Below are 9,685 nucleotides of genomic sequence, written 5' to 3'. Positions count from 1 at the left end.
ACAACCATGGGTGCCTTTTTCACCGCCCTGCATGGGTTTCGAACGGCGTGGCTAAAATGTGAAGCTAATCGCAATGAATGAAGGGAAATCGCTCACGCCTTCACAGCCTCCCCAATACCTTCCCAAGGCACAAATCAGACTGTGGTGTTATGGCGGTTTTTAATATGAACAACTTAAAACGTCATCTTCATTAGGCAAGTCACGTTTAAATAATCATTTTTTTAAAATTCAACACATCAAAAAATGTATAGACAAGTATTTTTTATTTATCATCTCCAGCTGCTTGGTGGGGCGGCACCCCAAAGCCCCTAGTGGACGACCCGCGCCTGGATGTAAAACGGGGGATTATTGTACAAAGTGACATCTTGAAAAGAATACTTTCAAACTTGCAGCGATATCAGTCGGTGCGCATCTCGAGCTAGGCGATATAGCTTAAACCAAGCATAAACAACTACCGTTAGCCACTAAGTGGCGGTGACGTCAAGACGACACTTGTGCTAGGCGAGGTACACCTTGAGCCCACGTGGAGTGTTGAAGGCTCGCCGGCAGCAGATCACAGGACAGACCCAGGTGCCATGGGTTGAATGACAGATGCAGCACCTGTGCTTCCTCCTGTGCTGCATTTCAGGCGCCTGGCGCTTTGCTCGTTGTTGTGAGCATTGCCTCCTCTGCCCTGTTGTTGGAGGGTGACTGCCTCCAACTGCTCAGCAGCATACTTCACGAGCCTCCTCCACAGTGGCCGACCTTAACATGGCTGATAAGTTATCAGCAAGTCCAATCAGTTCCAAAAACTGGCCAAACAGAAGCTGTTTGGGCATACAATGGCTGGACATGCGTGCTACATAATCCTCCCGTAGGCCTCCGTCGCTGAACAAGCTTATTGATGGGACTGTGTCCAGATATTTCAAAAATCTGTGAGCTCTGAACACAATTCCGTCTGGTTAAACCCAGGATGGATTGCAGGGAGGCCAGTCTGAATGTTTCAAACCGGCACAGATATTCCTTCAAAGGGTTCCACGTTTCATAAACATAGAGAAGGGGCCAGATGGCTTCTACACATCGTTATGCAGCTAATGAAAAGATGCCATTCAACTGATTCAGGAGTGAAACCTCCACTGTCAAACCGGAGCTGGCCTCACACACCCTCGAAATCACAACTTCATGTCCCACTGGTATTTTGCACAGACAGAATGTCCTAATTTATGCTATTTAATTTAAATACAGTCAGCCTAAAACATATTTCCTTATATAAAGTATATAGATGGTGATTTAAATGCTTTGATCTGTGATGTCAAAAATATGTATAAGATAAGATGTATTTTTTTATGTTTGATTATTAAAGGATTAATGTCAGCCAATAACCTAATATCTTGATTTGAAGCTTTCGTGACTGCAGTAATCCATACTCTTTGGTTCTTTCGGTGAAGTCACGTAGGTAGAAAAAATATATATAACGACGTTCCAATCGCAACAGAAGCGGTCGTCCTCAGGCGGAAAAAAATAATCCAGCAGTGGAACTGCTGAACCAGCGAGAGAGCCGTTACAACAAGGTTATATATAAACGATAAACTATTTATCATCGAGATTTAGTGAAAACACAAGGGGCCGTTTCTCCAGGATGCATTAAGTGGCAGGAAGGAAAGAAAGCAATGCAACCAGATGTACTATATCATAATATCAGAACCAAATTGAGTTTGAAATATCTGGCCAACTGCGAATGTAATATTATGATAGCACAGAATTTGTATTTTACATCCGACCAGCACATACAAACAAGGCGGTATCATTTATACACAATGTTATATTTTACTGCAAAGTTCAAAAGATTATTAATGTGTTTGTCATTAAAAATGTATCATCTTTTCATTCTGCAGTCTACCAGGTCACTAATGAAAGGTTAATTCTGTTCAATACAACCGCTGTGAGCTCCAGCTGCCTAAAACCATACTTGGGACACAAAAAAGCTATTTTGATAAATACATTAAACTTTCTCAGACAATGCTATGCAATGCATTAAAATGCACAATGTGCTACTTCACATAATGATTCCTGCCACGTTGGATAATTTATAAAGAGGGTAAATATTTATGACATCCTCCACTTCTAGCTGCACTTGACATCGGTGATGTAATATTTTAGGACATGTTTCTCGATGTATGGATGTTTGCGTGTCTATGTATGTATGTATGCGTATGGGGAGCGGTAGTGCAGCGGTTAGCGCGCTGCGCTGTGAACCCGGAGACACGGGTTCGATTCCCGCTCACGGCCAACACCAGTGAAGATTATCTGAACCGGTCCTCGGCCTCCCCTAGGTCGACTCAGCCTGAAATGAGTACCTGGTGCGGTGTGTAAACATCGCCACTGGGGAGACAAAGGCGGTCGGGCGTGGTGCTGGCCACCCACCCCCTCGTGTACCGTTCCGGCCTTCATAGGTGCTCGCTAACAGCACTTGCCCCTACAGTCTGTTAAGGCTATACGGGGGATCTTTGTTCTTTGTTGTATGCTTATGCATAGGTTCTCGCTAAAAGCACTTGCCCCAGCTGTATGTTATGTGTGTGCATTCGTGTAGGGAGCGGTGGCGCAGCGGTGAGCGGTGGCGCAGCGGTAAGCGAGCTGCGATTATCTGAACCGGTCCTGGGCCTCCCCTAGGTCGGCTCATCCTCAAATGAGTACCTGGTGCGATGTGCAAATATCGCCACTCGGGAAACAAAGGCAGCCGGGCATTGAGCTGGCCACACACCCCACCCGTGTGCGTGCCAGCCTTCATAGGTGCTACTCGTAAACAGCACTTGGTCCAACAGTCTATTAAGGCTATACGGGGGATCATTGTCTTTGCATTCATGTGCACCTGTGTGTGTTTTGTGCACCCATTCCGTCTACCTCCTTTAGCTGTGAGCCAACCCTAATTACTGCATGACACGAATTCAGATACACGAACCTACCGTACTCTTTCTGCAATATTAACATTTGTAAAGGTAAGTGGCTTTTCGGGAATGTTGCTGCCTACTTATTGGCTCACTCTTTGATGCCTCACTGCAAAGAATGCATAAAACATTATACGGAAAGACCTTCGGTGGCTTGAATAATAAATGCGTAAAAAAATAGGAACGCAAGGCATTGCAATTTCTGGAAAGAGCCACTTGGAGAGAGTGTTGTGTGCTCCTTGTCCCTGAGCTATCCCCAGGACACGTGTTCCAAGTCAAGAACTCTTTACAGCAATAGCTGCGCCACAAAAAGTAGGTACCTGCGAATGCATTGTACTCATCTCGATAAACACCACACTCATTCTTTGGTTCTTTCGGTAAAGTCACGTATAAAGATAAAATTATAAATTAAATAATAGCATACTACGACGTTTCGATTGCAACACAAGCAATCATCATCAGGTATAAAAGAAATAGCAACAAAAATCTAACCAGAAAACTATAGACAGACATATAAACAGACAGACATCATAAAGATACACAGAGAGAGAACACGTATCGGCACAAAGAGAGAGGTCGTCTCTGTGACGGGGCCTTAAATATAGAGAGGGGGCGGGGGCGGAGAGAGGGAGGGGGCAGAGAAAAAATTAGCATGTCAATGAGTGGACAACGACGTGGTACGGGTACGCAAGCTTGAAAATAGGAGAAAGACACTAAAATTAAATAACCTAGTAAAATATCGAAATGTAATGTAATGCAACACAGAGAGTCGGTCAACACACAACGCATAGCCCGGTTGATTACGTATTTCAAAGATTGCTAAGTTAGAATTTAAGTGTGAAAATTCCAAAGAGAGGACACAGGCAGAGAGAGAAAACAAAAAACCAGAGAGAGAGAGAAAAAAGATAAGCTTAAAACTTCCCCGTAGAAGTGGTTCAATCTTAATTTTGGAGCTGTCAAACGTGCGTACCGTACCACGTCATTGTCCACTCATTGACATGCTAATTTTTTTATCTGCCCCCTCCCTCTCTCTGCCCCCGCCCCCTCTCTGTTTTTTTGTTTTCTCTCTCTGCCTGTGTCCTCTCTTTGTAAGTTTCACACTTAAATTCTAACTTAGCAATCTTTGAAATACGTAATCACACTCATTGTACACAACATATATAATTATAGTTATCTTATGGAAGTAATGTATATTATGCTATTTAACGACAGAGTATGTTAAATGGTGTGATTATATATTCTTGGGTCTTTCGGTAAAGTTACATAGGTTCAAAGAAAATAATCAAAAAGAACAAAAAACTACGACGTTTCGATCGCAACGCAAGCGGTCTTTGAACCTATCTATGTGTCTTTACCAAAAGACCCAAAAATATTAATTCCTGCAGTCACGAATGCTTTAAGTCATGGTGTGATTATATTCCACTTTATTGACTTACACGTCTTGTTTATGCATGGAGGAGAAAGTATGTTACACGTTAGACCCAAACACCTGCCGAGGTGTTCTTCGATTGAACGATGGGCTGCAGCTTTCTAAGCCTGGCTCAATTGGGAAGCGTCGTGCTTGATTTTTTCCCGACTGGTCTAAATTTCTCCCCCCCCCCCCCCCACCATTCTCTGTGATCGCTCCTGCGGTGCTCGACCCCTGACAGCATTCGCACATGATCCCATCAGTAGACGTTAGCGCTAACATAATCGTCTTTTTTTGTTAAACGAAAAAAATTCGTAAATGGCAGCGGTTAACACCAAATTAAACTACGATGTATATGTTACTTTGAATTGTAAATATGTTGCAGGTTACCTGATTAATTTGTGCTCTAAATCTAAGCACTTATAAACTCCTCTGACCAAATAGGCACCCAGACAGTGAGGAGTCATAACAATCTTAGTACCTAGATAGGGAGTAATCAACTACATCTACTCAATATTAACGAGCACACTTGTGTAGTGAGTCCAACTGAGTCGCAGACGTTCTTTAGAGGCAACAGATTTATTGTAACATTAACACGTTAATACGAAGGGGTAACTGCCCCTTTACCAGATACAGCCTAGGATGGTGACCATCCAGCTAACTACTCCATACATAGAAGTTACAGCTACGAAGGGTCTGACCCTCACTCGGGTCCCCGACCACGTGTTGATGTCTCGTAGGACGTAGAGCTTTAAGCTTGTAGACGTGGAGCTTCCAGCTTGTAGAATGCAGCAACCCCGGTCCCTCTCAGGGACCCACCTTATATCCTCCCGGGTTGGGGCCGCTCCGCTCACGGCCCCGCCCGCCTTCTCGAGCGTTCAAGCTTTCTCTCGAGAGCTCTCCCTGGACACGTGATTACCACCTAGCCCCCCCCCCCCCAACCTGGGGCCTTCACTGTGGACACTCCAGATCACGAGTATATGAACTGAAATCAGAGATGCTGGTGGTATTGAATATAATGAATGACCACGAAACATATACATCATTGCAGCACTGTGTGTTCACCACAAAATCATTGCTGCCCATCTTCATAACCACCTACGCATACTGATGGTACACACGCACAGGCATTTTGTTTAACATTTTGTATGCACCGATGAGGTACATGCCGACAAAAATAATTTCTCCAAGTTATGTTATCAACTTTATTAAATCACTTATAACACGTATCTGATTTGCAGTCCAAAACGCATGATTGACTTCCCAACACATTCAATGTTTCAATTCCAGTCCTCTAAAAATATGTTATATAAGCATTTTGGAATGTAGAGTAGAAATGTATTGGGTGATATGGAAATATTAACTGTATGGGGCATAGATAACCCTCTACGTAAGTGGACAACCTCAATGTCGTAATGTTATGCCATTGGATACAATTACTACATGTCTAGTAGCAATAGATACATTCAATTTAAACAATAAATCACGATATATATTTCATTCAACACACGCAGCAATTGCAGGTATGGCTAAATTATAAATCGCAGAATTGTATATGTGCACTCCTGGGGCTTTCTAAGTGCTAGCAAAAATGTCCTGTAGCTCTAACGCATGTTACATTTTTCACTATAATATTGCACTCCGAGAATTACTTAAGCACTAAAATGAGTTGTGTTGCAATGGGAGGGGTTCACTAAATTAAGTTCATAACGATGTTTTATTTTAGGTGTCGTGTGCCTTCACACGTTTTCTTCAGATGCGATCCAGTGCAAAGTGATTGCTTTTGTACGTAATATTAAAACATTTGTTTTGCAAAATGTTATGAATGCTCTACCTTACAAAATATACTTTTGTTTAAGCACTTCATACAATCTGTTTATCGACATACTGTAAGCTATCGGTCATTTATTCATAAATCATAATTCCACTTTATGCTTCCGTTTTGAGAGCATCGGCGTGGGCGAACAACAAGAGATCTGCCAATGAAATGTATCGTGCCCAGTCATTTGGATAAAGTAATACAAATCAAAGGAATGGCAGAATGAGCGTCGACGGGCACTGAAACCTGCCTTCTTTGACAAATGCAAATGCACACCTCTAGTATGTCTCAGCATCTATTTTTTGTCCTCGTGTATGCATCACTCCACAGGATCTTATTTTCCTTCTGTTCTAATCACTTCAGACAGGCCATACATTTTGTAAAAGTGGATTGTGCAACGGATGATGAACTGCTTTGCAGTTTTCGTGCACTCCTTTAGTATAGACAAACTTTAATTTTTCGATGTAAAGCTTTCGTGACTGCAGGGATTCATCTTCTTGTTTTTTTCGGTAAAGTCACGTAGAAGGGAAGTAATAAAATAATAAAAATAAAACATAATAAAATAATTCTCACGACGTTTCGGCTACAACGCAAGCAGCCGTCTTCAGGTGAAGAATGAGACACTGCCAAGCTATATATAAGCTCCTAGCTTGGCAGTGTCTCATTCTTCACCTGAAGACGGCTGCTTGCGTTGTAGCCGAAACGTCGTGATAATTATTATATTATGTTTTGTTTTTATTATTTTATTACTTCCCTTCTACGTGACTTTACCGAAAAAACCAAGAAGACAAACTTTAATCTTTGTTCTGATGGCAGCGATGCTGCTTCCTTCCCAATATGGCTCTAGGAATTAGTGCCTAATCCACTTGGGTGGATTATACACTGATTCCTGGGTGGATTAGAGCGTGTAATTCACAATAAAAGAAGTTGCAAGTTCAAATTAGGTAAGAGTTTACTCAGTCTTTCATTGCTCTGGAGGCAATAGAATGAGTAAAACTTTGTGGGAGACAAACTGGCGTAGTTATATGCATCCCCACCCTTACCATAGTAATGTGAAATTTTCCACTACTGGCTCAAAGGATACAAACGGGAAATTAACACCACCCCACAATTGTCTGATGTGGCTTGAGATGTGTATATCCAAGCAAAGATTATCAAGGCTTATGCAAAGGTATGATGATGCCAGGTTGTATTACTGCAATGTTGCAGCATTAACATTAACCTCCGATTAGCACGGTTGGCTACGTATGGTGCAAAATAAGTTCAACATACATACATACAGTAGATACAACAAGACATGTGCCACAATGTTTAAGTATTCAAACTACTGTATTAGCATTATGTGAAATCTCCTTGACAATTATCCAATTGTTCATCATCCCAATAGCTGCGATGTTGATTGTAACATCGACAGCAAAACTATGTCTCCCCTGATCATTCAATACTTTATCACGGTTTGGGGTCATGATCGATTTCAATTTTTGCTGTTGCCCTTTTGTTGTGTTGAATGGACAGCCTCAAGTGGATGTAGTGTTTACACGAAAAAAAATAATTTCCACACGTTTGGATGTGTGTATGGAGAGCTTAAAAATGTATTTCAATAAATGAATTGATGCACCGTTATATGCTAGTATCCCAGTAAACATGCAAACATTGGGCCAACGTTGGTGGACGTTGGTCCAAGGTTGGTCCAGTATCACTGGTGTAATGGTTAGCAAATTGAACTTGCAATCCAAAGTCGCCAGTTCAACCTCCTAGCGAAAATATGAGCAAGATGCTGTGAGAACATGGGTTAATATATGCTCTTCATTCTGTTTATATATATATCAAAGCAAAAACTGACAATGCAAGAATCAGAATACTTCAATTTAAATTAAATAAACAGTACTAACATATTAATCATAGTTGCCTACCTCATCAGCGTATAAAACATTAATGATTGCAAGCTATTCATTAGTCCGAGAGATGATAAATGTATATTTTTTTGAGATGATGACTGGAGTGCAGACGCAATATCACTGTAATTTATCCACTGCAGATAGCATATACAGTCTGATCTCCTATAATGCATGTTTTCATAATACGAATTGGATATAACGCGATTGAGTGAACAGAACTGCGTCACGCGAGTAGGAATAAGCGGTTTGACGGCTGCCTCGACATCGCATCACACACTGCTGGATACTTCCAGATGTTACCCACGCGCCTCGGTCTTTGTTCAGCCTGCAAACGCATCTCATGTGTCATCGCGGACTGTGCTTTACGCTATATGATATATTATTTATTATAACACGATATTTCCATAACGCGGTGTTCTCCAGGAACGCGACTACTACGTTATAGCAGAACAGAATGTGCAATGTTTTTCGAGGAAGTGTTTGTAATGGGCCTTGTATAATGAATAAACAGTACCGTACTAGCAGAGAACGGAAATTAAGAGACAGCTGTCATTTTCTGTACTGGTCGGGGCTCTAAAAGTAATCTCTTTTTTAGTTCACAAAATGTCAAGATAACATGTATTGTGAGGGTTCTGTTTCTAATCTCTAGGATTTTAAGAGTATTCTGGCTAAATAATGACATTAACAGGAGCATGAATTGAAGTTGAGCAATTTCATATGAACCACGTTAGTCTTCTGTATTCATTACTCCCACCTCTTCTGTGCCACTATTATACCTCTTCCGAGCTTGTTCCGCAGTTTCAATCCAATTCAGCGTTTATTTTCTTACACTGGAAATTCCGTTTAGCCAGTTACCAAGCTAGTTTTGGTGGCAACGGCCTGCAGCCAATAACCGTAGAGTTATTTTGAAAATTTTGATTTAAAGCTTTCGTGACTGCAGGGATTCATATTCTTGTTTCTTTCGGTAAAGTCACGTAGAAAGGAAATAATAAAATAACAAAAATATAAAACAATAAAAATTCTCACGACGTTTCGACTGCAACACTAGCAATCATCATCAGGTGTGCTGTGGATTTCACACCTGATGATGATTGCTTGTGTTGCAGTCGAAACGTCGTGAGAATTTTTTTTGTTTTATATTTTTGTTATTTTATTATTTCCCTTCTACGTGACTTTACCAAAAGAACCAAGAATACGTAGCGTTATTGTTGGTGTGGCGAGCAGCCCAGACAGGAGCCAGGTAGGAAACAAGAGATATAGATTATTTCAAGAGCAGCATGATATTATATGCAATGTAAACAACAATGAACAACGCTGTAGCAACAGTAATGGCATGTATTAATCTGCTCCATTTATACCCACAATATGAGCAATAGTATTTGTATATGCATGCCATTAAATAATTTCAAGTTAATGAAGTATAAAAACAATCAAATCACGTTTACCTACAAAAGCATACTGGCTTCCCTAGGCATAGTTTGGAATTTACAAGCTGTGATAGTGCTAGAGAGTATCTGAGCCTTACGCGTGAAGGTCATTCAATATTGCTCTAAAACAATACCAAGTCATATAAAAACAAACGTTGGCCTTATATCGAAGCCATCTTGTACTAACCGGTACATATTACGATTTTAAA

This window comes from Lethenteron reissneri, chromosome 21, assembly GCF_015708825.2.
Source record: "Lethenteron reissneri isolate LAM-NWPU_2019-01 chromosome 21, ASM1570882v1, whole genome shotgun sequence".
Classification (NCBI taxonomy): Eukaryota; Metazoa; Chordata; class Hyperoartia; order Petromyzontiformes; family Petromyzontidae; genus Lethenteron; species Lethenteron reissneri.
This window is presented reverse-complemented; position numbering follows the sequence as displayed.